This window comes from Silurus meridionalis, chromosome 2 (genome assembly GCF_014805685.1).
Source record: "Silurus meridionalis isolate SWU-2019-XX chromosome 2, ASM1480568v1, whole genome shotgun sequence".
NCBI lineage: Eukaryota > Metazoa > Chordata > Actinopteri > Siluriformes > Siluridae > Silurus > Silurus meridionalis.
The window spans coordinates 11,487,926-11,508,631 of NC_060885.1; the positions used below are offsets into that span (position 1 = coordinate 11,487,926).

At 37.5% G+C, this 20,706-nt stretch overlaps 1 protein-coding gene and 1 long non-coding RNA gene across 3 annotated transcripts in view; one reads left to right on the forward strand and one right to left on the reverse strand.

Moving 5' to 3' along the window:
- usp54a (ubiquitin specific peptidase 54a) overlaps positions 1-20,706 on the reverse strand; it is a 61,835-nt gene that overhangs the window by 39,901 nt on the left and 1,228 nt on the right.
- LOC124398877 overlaps positions 5,823-20,706 on the forward strand; it is a 20,667-nt gene continuing 5,783 nt past the window's right edge. For both annotated transcript variants that reach the window (XR_006928144.1, XR_006928141.1), the window contains exon 1: positions 5,823-6,422. This is a non-coding gene — a long non-coding RNA (uncharacterized LOC124398877). The remainder of the gene's footprint in view (positions 6,423-20,706) is intronic.

The window sequence follows — 20,706 nt, forward strand, 5'->3', positions numbered from 1 at the left end:
AGACGCTGGGATTAGTCTGGCAGGAAAACCTAACTTGTACAGTAAGATGCTCCTTAGCGCCCAGATGGTTGGATGTCTCTAGGAGCTGAGAGTAAGCTCTATTAAACATGCCTGATCACGTGATTTTGGTCAGACACAAAATGCTGGTAAACAAGCTTGTCACCCAGTTCCAAGAAGAGACAAACATGTACACACACAGGCTCTAAAATCCGCCGAAATGTTTACCCTAACAACTCCAGCCATCACCTAGGAAATGTTTAGCCATTACACAGTGTATTCCCACCTCTCTGAACAGGATACAAAGATATGGTTTTGGTCACACTGCTTTAAAAAAAAAAAGCCAGTCACTGGATAGTGTGGGGCATATCTTTGATTTAAGCTTTTCATGGTGTCATGGCTTCAAATCTGCGTCATGTAAAGAGTCGGCCAAGCTTTACTACAGTGACTAACACCAGGGCTGCTCATTTCGACAACACAGTATTATTATCTAATCACTAATGCAGGCTGTTGACAATCAATAACCTGTGAAAAACATTTGATAAATATTTGGATCATTGGTATCACAGCAGCTAACGCTTGCAAGGATATTGTGATGGCGCCAACCAATCATTCAAAATCAAATGAAGATTTTGATGGATTTATAGAAAGTCAAATCTCTCATAATGGCATTAGGCTGTTAAAGGTCCAGTTATCTGCACGGCCATTTGCTCGAAATCCATTAAGGAATTGAGCACATTTTCGAAATGCCAATTGAATTAGAATTTTGAATCTCATTTCTCTGTCTCAACAATTACAAAACCCTGTTAAGCCCAAATGATTTGGTATATGAAGGCTTTGAAGATGAATGAAAATTGAACGGTGCTTTTTAGAAGGCACAGACACCCACCAGACTCATAATCTCACATTACACAGGGGAGCAAACGCGGCTTTAACGTTTCTCATGCTTCGCGAGCGCAGCTCTTAATGGTTACACAATGCAACAGTGCACTGAATGACTTCCTCCCATGGTACACTGCTAATCATTTCTGTTGTCTCACTCTGAGCTCTAAAACCATACTAGTGTTACAGACAGCCAGTTCACAACTACAGTTCAAAAGCACTGGGTCATACCGACTTATCCAGATTAGAAAATTCAAGTGGAATACAGGAACATATTCCATATGCTAAAAAATTTACATAAAAAATGTCTTATTACAAAACCATTTAGCACAATATCGATATATCTTCCAGTCCTAACTGACACTAAGTTATGGTGCAGTGGCAGTACTTCTGGGGGAAATTAGAGTTAAGACCTTTTCCATTGACACTGAGCCAGTGCTTGTTCCTGAGCGAGCTGTGGCTAACATTTTTAAGAAGGGGCCAAGGTTTCCATTCCTTTGAAAGCGGACTGATTATGTAACAGCTGGTGAGTCCCAATCCTGCTGACTGCTTTGTATAATCCAAACACAAAGCTTTACAAAAATCAGACATTAGGACAATTAACTATTCATAATTTTTTTTTAAAACAAATACTTGCTTGTTTGAAAGAAAAAAAATATCTGATGTTAATTACATGAAGTAGACCTGGGAAGCTGTACATATCTGTAAGTCGTAAGGAACTATAACATTCTCAAATCCCAGAAATTACTTTGGTCCTTATTTTAAATGAGGCAACAACTAGTGTTGCACTATGAGTATATTTTTTAATTCTGCAGTATGTGTTGGAATGCTGCATGTTTTACTGCACATTTCCTTCAGGTTCTCTGGTTTCCTTCCACCTTTCATAAATATGCTACTTGTTAGACTGGCCGGGTTAATTGTGTGAATTAAATATGAGACATATTAAGATGCATTTTCCTAGTGCTCCTTGGCTAGGCTCTGGATCTACCATGACCCTGACCAACAAAAAAATAAATAAGTGAGATGTAACTGATTTAATACCCATTTGCTTGCAGTGGGAACATGCAAAAATCACAAATATGCAATGGCAATAAGAACCATCTCCAACCACATAACAGCACAAAAAGCCTTGTGCTGAATTCTTAGTTGCAAATACCACGACACCACTTGGGATGACATTTGCAACTCTCCTGTCATTGGTCAGTTGGCTTAACCAATAAGTGCACCGAGAAAAAATAAAGATGGTCTCAGAATAATAAATAAGTAAATTCCATATATTCTGAATAAAGACAACGAGAAAAGTGAAATAGCTACATCAAGTCATTAAGGGAAGCAATGGGTTACTTAGTGACTAATCAACTCTGCTTGGACATGAAAGATGGCTAAAACTGTCAGAGGTGAGAACACGCGTTTCCGCCCACCCTCTGACGCCACAGCCTGACATTTTCACGCTGGCAGAGTGCGTTAGTAATGAAATCTCACCAACAAGCAGCTTCACACTCCGGTCTAACACCAACAGATTCTATACTTGCCAAAAATGCACTTGAAGCAACGGCGAGAAAATATCCTACAGGGACAAAAGCTTGACTCAGACAAGTAGATAAATAGCCACAGTACTGTCTGGCAGACAACATGACAGCCACATGTCTCCTCCAGCAGACTTTGTGAACAACAAGAACATAATGTTAAAACCCAAAGCTTTTTCAAATCAACTTTCCACAGTTGAAGGTCAGAAGTTACCATATGTTCCTCAACAGCCAATTAGTACAGGAATATAAAAAAAAAATGCAACATTCCCCAACGCCCCACAAACAATTGGAGTTATAATCATATTTTAATACTCAACACATATCTCTAAACATAAATTAGGCAGCTGTAAACAAGCAAAAAATGTAAACTTAACCAACTTCACTTATTTTGTTGGAAAGTAGCAGTTAACAAGATCTCAACCACCTTATCTGAATTAGATGTCTGATTCCATAAAGAAAAAGTAGACCAACACAATCTATTTTCTATGCAAAAAACTTCCGCAGTCATCTTCTGGCAGAGACCAGTGTAATTAAATCAAGGGGACGTGCCCTGGCCTAAATAAGTTCATAATAATGAAAAAAGGCAATATTAAAAGTAAAGGAAGACAAGGTCTGTTCAACAGAAGGTGTCATAAGGAATAATAAGTGGACTACACTTCAGGCTCCCATCAAATTAATCCAGATAAAATTAGTGCACTTGTACAATCAGATGGTTTACCACAGTTTGAACTTACTAAACTGTATTACTGTATAGATCACTTGATACAAGGCCATCTTTGAAAGGGTAACTTAGACACAAGGGAAGTACTGAAATTTCATCCGCTGAACATATTCAGCTAAAACTGCAACCTAAGGAGAAAAAAAGGCTTCAAATTTTAGACACAATAAAGGGAATAAATAGATTTGACACTTGGTTATGGATCCAACACTTTACAAATGTAGTGAATGAAATAAAAAAAAACTACTTTAGTTTAGTACCTTTGTTCTCTTTCAGCAGCAGCTGTTTATCGGACCAGTGTGTCCTAATTCTCAGATACAAAGTTTGCCTACAGTGCATCATTAGAGGACCATACAAAGAGCTTATTCAGAAAACACAACCTGTACTTCTCTAGACATTGGAAACTGATATGAACAATTACTTTAAAAATGTTCAATATAAATTAAAAGGACATTTATTATTATTTTGCCAAAACTCATCGCTTCTCACCAAATTTCCATCACATTTTCATCCATTTCTTTCTTTTTCCGAGTTGATTATTCAAATCTCAATGTCAATGCGGAACTGTGCCACAGGTTTTTCTGAGACCAGAAGTAAACAAATATAACATGGAGACATTATACAGATCATGGGTGTCGAATAACACATAATGGCAGTGAAGGGCGTCCGGAAAGAGGTCGCTTAAATTATTTTTTAAATAAATACTATTTTGTAAACTGGAATAAACAATGGTTATTATGGTGCATGCCAGTGCCAATGTGGCATCTGCAATGTCAGTGTTTTTGTTCGTGTCATCATAAGCGATGATTAATCCTCAGCACACAGGACAATCCTCATTCAGAAGTAAAAAGGCCGCTCTGTCGGGGCGCGAAACTCAATATAAATAGTCGAGTTGAACGAGTGGCTCAGTTAGTCATCATGAGAAAGCTGAAAAAGTAAGTAAGACATGGAGGTGACAAGCTAAAGAGGGGAAGAAAAAAAAAAAAAAAAAAAAACTACATGTATGCAAGACATTTCAGATAAATTACAGTAAAGGGAAATGTTACCTCTGCCACACAAGCCAGCATCCACTTGACACAAATGCCTTTTAACCGAGAATAGTAACAAACAAGCCGAAAACACTCGCAGAATCTCAGCCGCTATCTTTCTCTCACACAATCCTCAGAATAAGTGTGCTGAACAAACCCCCAATCCCTATTCAAGTAAAAAATAAAGAGGATTTACTTCACATTGCCTGCTCTCTCAAGTGTGCCAAAGCCTGTTAGCTGAATCTGTTTGATCTGAAGTTAACCCGATGTGGATTTACTCAGATCGCATGACAATGCAATTAAACATGTGACTAACAGCCGTGGCTTTCAGAGGTCTATGAGACATCAACATCTTTTGAGTTTTTCTATGATGCAGTGGATGTTTATAATCGGAAAATAAATGATGTTACAAACAGCTACGGAACAGATTACAGCTTTTAGTTTTCACAGCAGAAATTTCTCCAAAGTTTTTAGCCAAAACTACAGACCCTTTACAGAGTTTTAATGAAATCTTCGCTCACCCTTATACCCTCTGCAACTACTGCTTTTTTAAAGACATTCTCTAGATGACTGTAACTATTAGACAATTAGTTACAGTAAAAAAATAACAGCAACAGACCTACGACCCACAGAACATTGAATTCAAGGAAATAGGGATTTGGGGAAAAGGATACGGATGTCTACTCCTAATATTCAGAATGGATATGTCTTATTTGGCCTTGACTGTTCAATTGTGTATAAAATGTATGGGTATAACAGCGGATAACAAATCTCCACATTGAAGAACATCTGGGTTTGCTTTTATTGAGGTGTTCTTGGATTTTTAGGAATTTGGCAGTCCTATATATGTCTTGCATGATTTATTACTAATTTTAAATTACATGTTGCAGGTTATATATTTACTTGCTAACTCCAAATACTAACTATAGTTGGCAAGCATCATTTCACAAGAGAAAAGCATTTAATCAGTCATCTGGAGATCGTAACAGAAAATCTCTACCATGCCACATCCATTTACTGAGTAGGAAACCAGTCAGAAGTGGGTTTGCCAAATTCTTCAAAATAGATCTACTTCAGCGACCACTAACTGGAACACAGACATATAATAATACTTAGTTTAGCGTTCCTGCCTACCTCTGTTTCATTACGTAGTTTTTTGTATCCACAAGAGGCTAATAGTAAAAAAATAGCTAAATAGATCTTGGTGGCTGACTAGCAAGTAAACAGAAGCTAAATAAAAGTGTTCGAATCGAAGGGTTTTACATAGATGCAGGTGCGAGAGACCAGATCGATAAAATGTTGGTGAGACAAGCAAAGCCTGCATCATTAACATTAACGTGTGTGTGTGATGCTGGGTTTTGCATTTGCAGCTTTAATTCATTCATCCTTAGTATCTGCTTGGCCTGGTCTGCTGAGTGGTTTTTATTAGGTTAGTAGTTTGTTTATATTGGGGGGAAACAGAACTTCATTAGAAAGTCTCCAAGGAGGATTTAAATCTCTCTCTCTCTCTCTCTCTTGCTCTAGAGGAGAGAGAAAAAGAGATACAATTATTTTACTTATATATATATATATATATATAATTAAATTAGAGGGTTTTAACAATCTATGCTGACTCGGTAGAATTAAAAGGGGGAGACTACACTTCCGGTTTAGGCCACGCCCATTTATGGTTTAAATCCCATCAGAAGCAGGGGCATTTGTAGTCTAATCCAGTAGCACTTCATTCACATAAAATTGTACATTTTATGTTTTATAATAACATTTTATAACTTTGTCAATAAAAAAAGCGCCTAGTGAAGCCTTTACGTGCTAAAACAGAGACAGAAATTCTGCAATGTACAGTTTTTAATGCAACACAACCCACAAAAAAAAGTGTTTCCATTCGGCACTAAACACACACTTGATGATCAGCTTGAGATCTAGCCGAATAAAACGCATAACAGAGCAGTAATGGCGGGATTTAGCTCGGCGACAGCACCGTGTGAATTTTGTCTAGCACGTGAACGGTGCATACGGGCGCGTGCAGCAGCGCAGGTGTTTGTACCGTAGTGGGACGAAGCCGCGCGCACCACACTGCGCCTTTTGGCAGACTTGTATTGCAAGTCATCAATATAATCAGCAAAATGTGTGAAGGGGGAAACGTGGAAGCAAAAATATATATTTTTAAGATACTATTTTGCACCAATGCTTAATAGGATCGGACACAGAGGAGGAGCAGGGACAAAGCGGGACAATTAGCCGATTTCTGCAATGCATCTGTTTAAACCTGTAAGTATTTTCTTTCTTACAAAGAGAGTATCAGAAAAAGTGTCAGAAAAAAGTTTGTGTTTAGTTTCACGCTTGCGTTAATAAAGCGCATCGTTACCAATAAAACCCGCATAAATACTTCAAAATGGTTCACTCACCTTCTGCATTAACCTGTTTAAAAAACCGATATGTGGAAAGTGATGAAGACACAGTGGGTAGATCTCTCTGGAGTTCCCGGTAGTTTGTGTCCCTCAGAGTTTCTACAAGCTGAACACATTTCAGCACTGCTATATACACGTACACACACACACACACACACACACACACTTTTGTCTTGCTCTTCCTGGGAGGACCTTCCACTGACTTTAGAGCCACTAATTGAAGTTATACCAACCCTAACCCTAGCTCTGTAACCAAACCTTTAGGTGTTTTTTGTTTTTTTTGTTTTTTTTACTAAAAGCTGTAGTTTTTGTATATTAAAAAAAAAAAAGTACATAAAACGTTTTTCCTAATGGGGTCTAACAGGGTCAAAGGTCAAAACAGTCAGATATTCCTATTATTGTGAAAATATTGTAATAATAAAATAAAACATGGCACTGTTCTCCCCTCCACACACACACACACACACACACACACACACAAGATGGGGGAAGACAGGCGCCACTCACTACCTGCGGTTCACACCACAGACCACATTCACTGGAAACTGGGTCATGTTATCAGTACTTGTGTCATCCAGCAAAATAACAGAATCAGGAAAATTATGGTAGAAACCCTACTGTATGCAGGAAAACAGTCACGCACTAAAAACGTATCAGAACTCCAGTCCGACAGTTGATCATGTCCGAGTCTAACAAAATGGACGTTTCTTTACCAGTGTATATCCAAAAAAAATTGTTTAGAATCATGCCTGTAACATTATGGTCCAAGGGAACGGTTTATTTAATAGACAGGCTGTCAAAACACACCTCTGTGTTCATTTGTCCAACAATAGGTTCTGAGAGAACAACTTCACAAGTAGATTGTTTTAGGGTGTTCTTTATATAACACCCTGTGATCTATCTAAATGAGAAACTGGAATGAGTTTTTTATACTTTTTTTATAATCAAGGTACATTTAATATACAACTTGTTGCAAAGTTGCTACACATCCAGCCACAGGAAGTTGTGGATCAACATTAGGTTTTGCTTGGTTCTCCTGAATGCAGCATGCGGCTCACAGAAGAGATCCAGGGATTTAGTATCACCTAAAACAAGTTATTGTCACTGCTGTTGTGGGGCATGATGGCAGGAATATGGGTCACTGAAGTTACAATAAGCAGCACCGAGCAGCTTGTTTGCAATAGTTATTTCTCTTCAGCTAAGACTAAAGTGTCACTTAGGCCATAGCTATGAAAAACATTTGTACTTTGATGCTTCATCTGGTTTCGTTCTTTTCTCCCCATCAATGTACAGTCGGCTGGTCATTAAGTTTCTAATTATAAAATGGACATGGAAAGAAGTTATCGAGTTTGTCAGGCAACAGCTCTAAAAATCGATACAGAGTTATTCCCATGCATTTGCATGTTCTTGATTTGACATGATTTGTTTTGACAAGTTGAACAAAGAAAGGAACCAAACAATGTACTATTTAGGATTTTGCTCCTAAAGTTAGCAAAATAAGAAAAATCAGCTTTTGTTTTTTATTATAAGATGCAAACGCTGCAGCAATCCATATGTCATATATTTAAATACTGGCCTGAGATGAATAGAATGTGTGAGTAATTTAATAGATCTCAAAAGTTAATATTTCAGGCAAAAAGGAAAGCCGATAAAGCCAAGAGCTTAAAGAGAGACTCTAATCACCAAACATTTTCTGCAAGAGCAGTCATTTTCAAAGACCCAAACTGCTTTTTGGCTCACTGATGACTGGGTGAAAATTACTCTTTAAGCCACAAGCTCACTCTCCACCCTGAGATAATTAACTATCTGTACCCGTGTGTTATAGTTTAACTCACAGAGTTGCCAAACTGGCAGCTCCAGTCTAAGCCACATGACTGACAACGTGCACATAGATGGTTAAGAAAATATGATCATTGCTTCTATGGAAGTGAAGTGTTTCATGTTACAGGATTGAATCACTGCAAATGAAAAAGAAACTTGGCTCTTGAGTCTTTATCAACATTCTAGTGCTACAGAGGAATAAATGAGGATTGATTTGGTTAATTTTGTATTTAACAACCAAATATTTCAACGTGTGCACAGGTGTGTCAAACTCATTATGAAAGGTACACCACTAGTAGGAGGGAAGGATGTGATAGAAGCAAAAAAAATAAATAAAATTTAGTGGCTGCCATATAAAAAGCTGTTACTAAAAGTAGATGAAAGAGTAAAAAGCTGCTTCGAACTGCTTCAGGCGAACGCTGTTGAACTCATGGAGGAAGGAAGGGAGGGAAGACAAGCTCATGTTGAACTTTACATTGGCAGATGTTGAAGGCTTTTGTTTCAAGAAACAGAGTGATACATTAACTTTAATACACTACAAACAAAGACATCCAGCCACACCAAAGCCTGAAGCATCGAAGGGCATGCAAAGTCCATTTACAGATTTCGTCAAGAGATATCTGAAATTCTGGATCTCACTAAGCTTTCAAACCACAAACACAAGAAACCAGAGCCAGCCATGGATTTATGCACTATTTTGTTCCCTGTGGGACTTCAAGCAGCAGCTACTGCAGAATTTACAAACAGATTCCTGACTTGAAAGCACAAATAATCAAACCACCAATGTGAATTTTAAGCACCTCGACTCCAAACCACTGGCATGTTGAAACGGGGTCCATTTTGAAAAACCGCATCAAATCCGAACAGTTTCCATCTGTACAGTCCGAACAGTGTAAGCATCACAGACCATGAAAAAACACACTGCATAGGGGGAAGCCGGCTTCCTGATACAACACAGAGTAGGAAGAAACAGACTAAAGAATTGAAATCAAGCCAGACACAAACAATTTAAAAAGAAAAAGAAACAATCACAAATTCTTTCAATAGCATTACTCAGAGTGGAGGCAGGGGGAAACAGAACAGTTTCCCACAATAAAACTATTCACCCAAAAAATGCTGATGCTGGAAGACAAAAGACCTTCCTGATAACAATGCATTCCCTCTGCGTTCAAACACCAACTCTCTCCTCTCACCATAAAAAGGCCAGGCTGAGCTGTCTACCAAAGCCACATATCTACGGTGATGAATGAGTTTAGTGCTTTCTTTAGAGCTTCAAAACTTAAAAAAAAAAAAAATTGTATATATATATATATATATATATATATATATATATATATATATATATATATCTCTGTGTGTGAAATCCCAACAGGAAATCACAAAAAAATAAAAATAAAAACTCAACAGCAAACTCCACATGAGGTATACACAGTTACAAATAAAAAATAGACTAAAATGTCTTTATACTGTATTAATGTGTTTACAAATGCTGAAAATACTGAATGAATACTTCTAAAGAAATATTCTACACTAGAATGTGTGTGTGTGTGTGTGTGTATATACACACACACACACACACACACACACACATATATATATATATATATATATATATATATATATATATATATATATATATATATACACTGGAAAAGTGTCATTCTTGGTCATTGTGACATTCATAATCCAGGTCCTATTAGCAACAACCAAAAAGTTCATTAAGGATCAGTCTCTATCTGTTTTGCTGTCGGGTTTCTTCATTTTTGCTGTTTTTTGATTTACTGTTGCAAATTTGCAAAACACTGCTTAAATAAAAACCATACTTCATTACATTTACATTCACAAAAATCCCCAGGTTTTCAAACACATTTCAATTCACTGTAACCAAATACAAGCAGAAAGAGGAAAAACAGCACTTCCAAATATTGTCATATGCTAACCACAAAGCGCTTAGAACATAACTGGGGGATTTTACAGCTCACAGAACAAACAGACATTTGTGCCATTGGATGATAATGATAGTGACTAAGTTATCAGAACATTCACATCCTGGTTCTTTGCATGAATGTGTGTGTGTGTCATCCATAGACCTGTTCCTTAACAGAGTTGCTTCCTAGATGACATCATCGCCTCTGAATGACACCTCCCTCCTAGTGGCAGGCTTTGGGCTTTACTCACAGCCATGTCATTAAAGCTAAAGACGCACACGCGTACCCACACACACACACAAACAATTAAACCTGTACAACTCCATGACAACAGAAGCAATTGACTTACACACACACACACACACCCATATGCTGACTGAAGTGATACATCCTACACAAACAGTTCTTCTTGTATCAGAGCACAGCAGGGAACAGATATTTTTGTTCCTGTTCCTAAAACCTACTAAGCCTTAGAGTTTTGCAAACATGTACGCATGTATTATGGGGAAATTTGCCTCTTAGTCGTCTCTAATTTTACATAGCTCAAGGGACGCATTATTCTGAAGAGTAAATGAGTGAAGAGCGAAGATGGAACACATTGTGCACAATTACATCCAGTAGCAATGACACCAAGCGCTTAGTAATATATTTCACAATGTTTTTTTTTTTTTTACCAATTCAGATAAAAGTCGGTGATGTATCTTACATTGCTGCACAATCAGACAGGGTTTTACCTTATTAAAGCATTATAAGCTATATAAACTGCCACTTTAAGCATTTTCTACTGAGCCCTGTAAACTACAGGGAACATTTTTAGCTGACTTCGTCTTGGTAAGGTCGCATCTCAGTAAGGTGAAAACACACTCAATAGCTTTAGATCCTTTACATAGTTCAGCTATAAATAAAATATTCAGTCCCATAGAAAAAAAACAAGACAGTAACGTTACAATACTCACAGCAGGTTGATAAGTGATCACACCTAGCAGCTGTCGTGTGTGTGTGTGTGTGTGTGTGTGTGTGTGTTGCCAGCCGGCACTCTACATGCAAGTTTTTCCAGGTGATCCAGAAACAATGACATCACCTCTATCGACACACACACCTGTTTCCTCAGGAAGCCCCGCCCACCTTTACAACTTTAAAGAGACAGGCGCACATGCCGAGTTGCTCTCTGTGGCCCTTATGCAAATCCTGTCATACCACAAAAAACACAGCGTCGCCATAGTCTCACGTTATACTCTCACACTGACTGTACATTATATATTTTTAGGACCGTCATATACCAGCTTTCTGCATTTTACAACACAGTCATAATTTACTTAATGCTGAAAATAATAAACTTGTTTGACAACAGTCCAACTGACAAGACCTTAAGAAGGACCCAATCTCAAAAAACTAGTAAAATCTGATTTACAACTATTGAATTTCCTTTAATAAGAGTGTACATGGTACGAAAAACAGGAAGTGATTTTTTTTTTTGCCCCTAAATCCTGGAAGTGACAGGAAAGTATAAACTTATTACTTATCTATCACTATCACTTTGTGTATGTTAAGATAATAATAGTAAAAAAAACAACCATAAGATAAAGTTGTTCAATACATTTTTTATTATTATAAATATAGATAAATTATTATAAAATGTTTAGACCATTTCATTAGAGTTTTTACTACAAATCTGTCTTTTTTAAACTAGCACTTGTAAAACTATTGGTGAAAATATTCGCAAACTGTAAACACATGCCATAACTTATTTTTGAAGTCACATAATCTAACAGCATGAGGTTACATCATGCCTTTATAAAACCTAAGCCTCCTTTCAGCCTGCAGAAGTTTAATAAGACACGGTCAAAACAAGAACACTCATACACTAATTAGGCTTCCTGTCTGTCATGTGTCATCAAGCATCATCGCTAACGTCACTAAACAGAATGAGGATTTTAATCTCCCTCTCTCAGCCATGGACAGAGCAAATAAGTGGTAATTGGGCATAACAGGAAGTGATGCATGTGCTGAAAAGGAAGAGTTTTTTACCCCATACTGGCAATAGTCCAATATTTTAATAAACTGAAAAGAGTGCTCAGCTGTGGTTAGTTTAGCTAATTCTCTGTATTTCTTATGAGATTTATCTCATTTAAAAAAAAGTTTAAATGTACAGTCCTGAGTTCTACCATATCTATGAAAAATAATTATAATGAGGTATGGTGTTAAAAATAATCAACAACAATGTGGTGACACACTCCAATGCAATGCGAATGCCTTTACTGTGAAGTAATTTCCAATAATTCCAGTTGTAATTACATTTAATGTTATGAAAATTAAGTTCCTGTTATCAGCCTCTCTCTTACTTGTATTTGAAGTTAATAAAACAAAAAAAGATTGTCATTTTACAATGAAAAGCAGTTTCCACAAGCAATGGCTTGTTCCTATGAACAAACTCACAAAGCGGTTGTGATCATGTTCTTATCCCTTTAAAAAGGAAAACAAAGAAAGAAAGATGCTTTTACTTGTCACACACATTTTTGCAGCCAAATTCTTTCTTCATCTGTCCCAGGTTGCATATCCCAACTGGGTTCAGAGCACAGGGTCAGCCATGATACAGCACCCCTGGAGTAGAGAGGGTTATAGACCTTGCCCAAGAACCCAACAGTGGGAGCTTGGTGGTGTTGGGGCTTGATACCTCGACCTTCCATTCAGTAACACAAAGCCTTGAATACTGAACGATTACTTCCTTTCAACCCTAACCACCATCCTAATAATTACTAAACAGCTGATCCTCTATGTTTCTGCACAGTACGAACACCAAACAGAGGCCTAAGGGGGTGAGGGTGCATATGGAGGGTGACTCAAATGTAACTCCCACCATATGCCATCAGCTTCCTCAGGTAACCACTAGGGCAAAGGCATAACCACTGACCCAATGCAGCTTATATATTTGTCTTACTTCCATGTGCGTGTGTGTGTGTGCGTGTGTGTGTGTGTGTGTATCGGGGGATTATGGGCTTACACACATACTGATTTATTTACTACTAACTCAATATTTAGATGCATACCATTGTTTGCTTGTTTCAATGCAAATTGTTTATTCAGATTTATACAATACTTGCAGAAATATGTGGATTGGTTTATTAGGTTGATTTCTACAGGTATCAGAGATTGTTTGGAGAGAACTGACATGCAATTTCTTTTTGGTAAATAAAATACAGTGTTTTACAAAAGTGAGTACACCCTTCACATTTCAGCAACCATTATTATATGTTCTCAAGGGACAATGCTATACAAAATAGACTAGTATATACTTTAGAAAAGTCAATGTGCAGCTTGTATAGCAGTATAGATGTACTGGCCTCTAAGAAATATCAACACACAGCCATTATTGTCTAATTAACTGGCAACAAAAGTAAATACACCCTAAGTGAACATGTCAAAACAGTCTCCAAAGTGTCAATATTATGTGTGAGCAACAATGTTATCTAGCACTGTGCTAATCCTTCTGTCATGGAATCCACCAGAGCTGCACGGGTTGTTGCTGGGATCCTCTTCCACTCCTCCAAATTGACATCACGGAGCTGCTGAATGTTAGACACATGGTGCTTCTCCACCTTCCTCTTGAGGATCACCCACAGGTGCTGAATAGGGATCAGGTCTGAAGACATATTTGGACACTCCATTACCTTCCTCAGCAAGGAAGCTGTCCTCTTGGCAGTGTGTTTAGGGTCATTATTATGCTGGAAAACTGCCATTTGGCCCAGTTTTTGAAGGGAGGGCATCATGTTCTGCTTTAGAATGTCACAGTACATGTTGGAATCCATGTTTCCCTCAATGAAGCGCAGCTCCCCAGTACCAGCAGCACTCATGCAGCCCCAGACTGTGATGTTACCGCCACCATGCTTGACTATAGGCAAGACACAATTTTCTTTGATCTCTTCACCAGGGCGTCAACACACCTGCTGGACACCATCTGAGCCAAACCAGTTTATCTTGGTCTAATCAGACCACAGGACATGGTTCCAGTAATTCATGCTCTTGGACAGGTTGTTTCCAGCAAACCATTAGTAGGCTTTCTTGTGAGCCAGCTTCAGAAGAGGATTCCTTCTGGGACGATGGCCATGCAGACCGACTTGTTCCAGTGTGTGGCGTATGGTCTGAACACTGACAAGCGGACCTTCTGCTTCTGCAACCTCTAAAGCAAGACAGCACTCATGCGTCTTTTTTTTGAAGGCAGCATCTGCACCTGACATTCAGCACAAGGACTCAACTTCATTGATGGACCCTTGTGCGGCCTCTTCCTAGATGAACCCGTCTTGAAAAATCTCTGTATGACCCTGGCCACTGTACTGTAACTCAGTTTCAGGGTGTTACAGATCTTCTTATAGCCTCTGCATCTTTGTGGAGAGCAACACTTCTAATTCTCAAATGCTCAGAGAGTTCTTTGCCATGAGGTGCCAAGTTGAACATCCAGTGGTCAGTATGAGAGAATTCTACTCAAAGCACCACATTATAACTGCTCTAATACAAGATACACAAATTTGTATGGTCCTGTCAAGTAGACAAAGACATGAACATGATGAATAGGACATATGGCTTTGCATGGTTACACAACGTACAGCTGTTATCACTAAGAGTGTAGACAATGGCTGTAAGAGTTAATTTCAGAAGACAGTAAATCTATACTGCTATACAAGCTGCACATTGACTAAAAAATATCAAATTTAAATAAATTGTCCCTTGAGAAGATACACTAAAATGGTTGCTACAATGTGAGGGGTGTACTCACTTTTGTGAGATACTGTACATCAATCATGATGAATATTTCAAAAACGCAAGTAAAAGCTGATTCAGGTGATGCTACATATTTTTTTAAAACGAAAAATCGTCAGAAATGATGCAGGGATCTTTTCAGAAAATGTACCTATAAAATATGCAGACTGATTCATTCTCTAGAGACCCGTCAAATCAGACAGTAAACGCTGCTAATAATCTCAAACTATGGAAGAATTAGTGCTATTCCTGCTTGCAACTGTTTACAAAAAAATATATATTTTCTCTTGAAAAATGTCCCAACATTGTCATACTTCTCTGGGGCATAAATATTAAGTAACACAAATGTAAAAAATCCTATATTGTTTAACATGAAATAAAGAAAGACCTTTCAACACAACAAAGGCAGATGGTTGTCGATTACATGTATTTAAATAACACTAACTAATGTTCCACAGTGCATCAATTACTGCATGTGCTATTCTTTTTAGGTTTTTATTTTTGCTCATCTTCAGTTCCCTGGTGGTCTAGTGGTTAGGATGCGGTGCTCTCACCGCTGCGGCCCGGGTTCGATCCCCGGTCAGGGAACCAACCCCAGCCACTTTCAGTGCCGGTCCCAAGTCCGGATAAATTGAGGAGGGTTGCGTTAGGAAGGGCATCCAGCGTGAAAACGTGCCAAACCAAACATGTGGAGGATCCACTGTGGCAGAAGCCGAAAAAAAGAAAGGAATTTTTGCTCATCTTCAGGAAGGCCACCAGTAATTATGAAGGCAACTGTATCTTCTGTAGTGTCTTTATTTGAGCAAAATAATAACTAACAGAAAGGATCAGATGGAGCATAAGAAATGCTATCCTATGCTATTACTGGTGGTCGGGGAAAATATTTGTCACCTCAGTTTATGAGCATACTAATTTGGTGAATATCAAAATCAGTCAAATATGGCAGAGTTAAAACATTTTTTCACTCACCCTGACTGAACATGAAGGGAAAATCAAAGCAGCTGTTAAGTTATGTAATTTAGCAATTATCACTTCAACACAATGTTCCAGGTAAAATTGGCTGCCTGACAAGGATACAAGGATTAAGGACTCAGATTCTCTCTCTCTCTCTCACACACACACACACACACACACACACACAATTTTATTTATTATGCTCTATTTCAGTTGTTTTGATCTATTATCCAACAGCTCACACATGCATCACACTGCTGAGTGAGAAATGACAAGACGTCAATGCTGAGACAGTGTGGAGTTCTTCACTAAGAGATGGGATACAATCAAGAAGCACAATACATCCACAATAAGCTGAGAAGGATTTCACTATTTGAATGCTCAAAACAGCAAAGGGATAAACACATAATAATAAAACATTCAAAGCCCAATATCACAAATAGGCAGTGTAGCATTTAGATGATTAGTGAGATTGTGTTCAAAGCAATGTGCACTCCGTGATCTCCACGTCTTACTACGTTTTGTGGAACGCAAGCCAAAGTGGAAAGCTGAGCTGCAGAACAATATCCTAGTGCATAGTGCCAAAAGCGTTAAATAATTGGATCCACTTTTCTATATAGTCATGGGAGGACCTGCTGTTTTTTTATTCTCACAGAAAAGCTCTCTAACGTTTTATTTAGTTCCATCATTTTGTTTAAAAGTTTGAAAATCCACCAACGCGAGCACAGTAGATATTGTTATCCTAAAGGTCACAAAGACACACTGTCAAGTTTTGCTTTTCTTCACACTCTTTCCTAAAATAGTTTCCATGCTTTTGAGAACCTGCACTTAATCTGACATCCCTGACATGTGCTGCAGCTGCAATAATCACAGAATTTAGGATATGACTAAAATGCCCAATACATTATATAAGGAAAATTACATAACTGTTATAGGAAAACAATCAACAACAAGGGGATGTAAATAGACCAGTGGTTATTCCTCTTATATCAGTCAAGAAATTACAAATTTCATTTATTAAAGGATCACATTTCATTCTTTTTATTTGTTTTTAGGTAGGTAAACACGAATGAGATCCTGTCATCTCTTACATTACAAAAGCAATAAACTTTATAAATAAACATAAAATTGATCGCTTTCTCTTGACATTTATATGACAAACAAATTGCTGCTTATTATCGACGTAACCACAAGATTCTTTAAAAATTTAACATAACAGGTTTATTTTTACCTATGACTGTTACAAAGTGCTGAAACTGGAGACTCGTGTTTAAAATCTACTCACAGGAAACTGCAAAGCATTCATCATTTTGACGAATGACAACATTTCTCATTAATTAGAGATTAGATATAAATTAGATTGGATCGTGTGGGCATTACTCCATACCTGTTGCTATGAATTAGAAAAGTTACTATAGAAACTCATTAGAAAAAGGTTATTAATATCATCTACTTGTTATATAATATTTAATTCGTCTCGCAGCCGCTGTTTTGAAAAACGAATCAACACCTTTGAATTATCTGACCAGAGAAGTTCAGTATCGCTGAAATACAACTAATGTTATAAAGACTAATATGACCAAACTAGACGAAAGTGTCTTTGTTTAACCTTCCCACCCCCTCTCCTGAAACACTCTCAGGCCTGAGCAGAACTTAGCACACAAGGCCACAAGGACTGACCATCAGTATGTTAATGTATTCATCTCTGATTTTTACATAACAATCCGTGCCCTAGTTTAGCATGCATACCAGAGCTCACTTTTACTTTTCAGTGTGTGATGGCATCAAGGGGAGAAAAAGACAAGCCTGGACAGAAACTAGGTTTAATTTAGTTTCACTTAATTTGTGCCAAAAACTGATTTTCTTTTGTGTTCGTATTTGCGGTTATGATAAATCAGCCACATCAAGGCCTCATGACCATACCATATTTCGATTATTTATTCCAAAGAGACAATGGATGAGACAAAATTTCAGGATACAATAATGTTTTAGTGATATTAAACACTTTATATACTGTATCATTTATAGAGCTAAATTATACAAACGTTTGGATGTAACTTATAAACTGGTAATTTTATAATCAATTTGAATATTTAACACTTAATTTAACACTTTATTTAAATTACATGATAAAGACAAATGCACTATCCAACAACTAAACAAAAAATACTTTATTGCCCTTATGTTCATAAATATTTACTCTATTAAATGAAGCTGTTTTACACGGGGTATTTCAGGGTGGAGCGATGATGTTTCTCACAAGTGTATTAAGATTTAGACATGTAGTTCACACTGTGCTGAACTTTCAGCTATTAGCTTACAATATTTATTAGCTCCCAATAGCCTCATAGTTTTAGAATAAAACTGAAGAAGCAAACTACCACACAAGTATTAGCTGATCAACAACATGTGGAGTAAGAAAAAAACATTTAATTACAGGTGAAACTGCCTATTCAAACAACTTCAACTATGAATATATAAAATACATAAAGCCAGAACCAAAACCCACAGCATCCCACTTAACTACTACTTGTTAAATTTGTCAAGTTATTTTGTTAAAACTATTTAAACTATTCCTGGAGTATCATAAGAATTCTCTGTTTTAGAAAATGCAAATGGAGGTTAGCAGATGAAAAAGTATTTTCACTTATCATAACAATCAGTTATAATGGCACAAAAATGAAACATACCGTTCTTTCGAAGCAGTATTATAACTTGAAATTAAAATTGTATTACACTTTTAGGGATACACATTTTTTGAGCCAAAATCTTGATAAAAATAAGTAAAAAATAAATGTAAAAAAGTTGAACTCTTAGCAATGTCTAAAGAGCCATTACTAAATACTCACTCACACACATTTACTGTTACTGGGAGGTGGTAACTTAATGGTTAAGGAATTAGCCTTTGGAGTAGAAGGTCACAGGTTCAAATCCCACCACCACCGAGCTGCCACTGCTGGGCCCCTGAGCAAGGCCCCTAACCCTCCTCTGCTCATTTGTAAGTCGCTCTTGATAAGGGCGTCTGCCAAATGCCATAAATGTTGAATAATTGTAATTAGTGTCTCGTGATACATGATCGTGTCCCTTCATGTGACCAGGTCCATCACATGATTCGGTGGAACTAGGTGAATCACTCCTGTTGTTACTAATCGGTTCATATCTGGGTGGGGTTTCTATAATGCATAACTCGCATATTTGCTTTAAGGGAGGCTAAGTTCAAAAAGCAGGTGGTCTGTTGAACGAGACAACACATCTGTTCGTTATGTGCATCTGACTTGCATATTTCAGTGCTTCCTTGTGCTGATCATGGAATATCTTTGCACGTTTTGCAAATAAGATGCTCGACTCGGCAGTAGAGTTGTGCAGATAAACGTGATAAAATCTATTTATTATATTATTTATTTATAACATATTTATTTATTAAGAGGCAGCTACTGGTTGAATGTAGGGACATCATGGTCAGTTAGGGGAATGATCACAGCAATGAAATGATGACCAAATGTGGCCTCAGTGCAGGCAGAAACAGACTGTGGTTTACAGCCTAAAGCATTTGCCAGAATAGCTCAAATACGGTTTATGCTTGTGCTGTGTTTACATTCTGAACTCAAAGCTATAAGTTTTGCTTCATACAATGTCTGGTACACAGACATGTGAAGGCTGAGCTGTAGCTACGTCCTGACAGAGTTCATTACCATTATTCCACAGTAGGCTTCAAGCCAAAGAAAAGTGCCAGTCTATGTGTGGGCCAGCACTGAGTGATTTCTGCTATCAGGCCAGCATTCTTAGCAGCAATTATTTCACGAATAAAGACGTGCCCCACAGTAAGAACAGGTACCAGTAACCAATCATTCTTTTTTAAATATATTATAGTGATTAATAATGACATTACTGACACTAGTTCAATTTACTGCTTATTGCCTGTTGCTATTTAATACAATTGTATTGAATACATATTATTTTATATATTATTTTATAATAAGAATTCTTGCAGGTCTATCCTGAGAGAGAAACTATATAGAAACATTTTTCTGAAATATCATAGCTCCTGGGTCCCCTTCTCTATCCCAAGCTTGGGTTACTGCCTGTGTGAACTTTCTTTGGAGTTCACAGGTTTCCTCCGAACCTCATCAACATCTCAGTAGGTGCACTCTAGTTGTGATTCTAAATGCCCCCAAGTGAAAGAATATGTGGGGAATGAATTATATTCAAGATAAACACTGATTTATATGCTCTCCTTGGATAGTCTCTGTGTTTACCACAACCCTGACCACAGTAAAGCAGAGTTATTGTTGGATGATGGACAGATAAATCAATATCATAAGAAACTCTGCTCTGGAATAATGGAAAGTATAAATGCAGAATACAATTTGGGCATATGCATTATTTGCAACCCATCTCTCTCTTCCTCTCTCTATCTTTTCAATAATCACTTTATCTTGGTTTAGGGATTCACAGTGGATCCTGAGCCCGGCCCAGTTACAATGTCCAGATCTTAAAATAATTAATCGAATTCGTTTTAAGCGTTTAACACTACTTCTGGGGCAACTTAACATGTCCCCCACTGCCAGTTTTTTTGGACAGTGGGAATTCTGTTTGGTTTTTGCAGTAGGAGCTTTCACAAAGGTTTAAAATTTTTTAGTCACATATAGATGTTTTTTTTCCCGATATGCAGGGGAAATCCCAGGG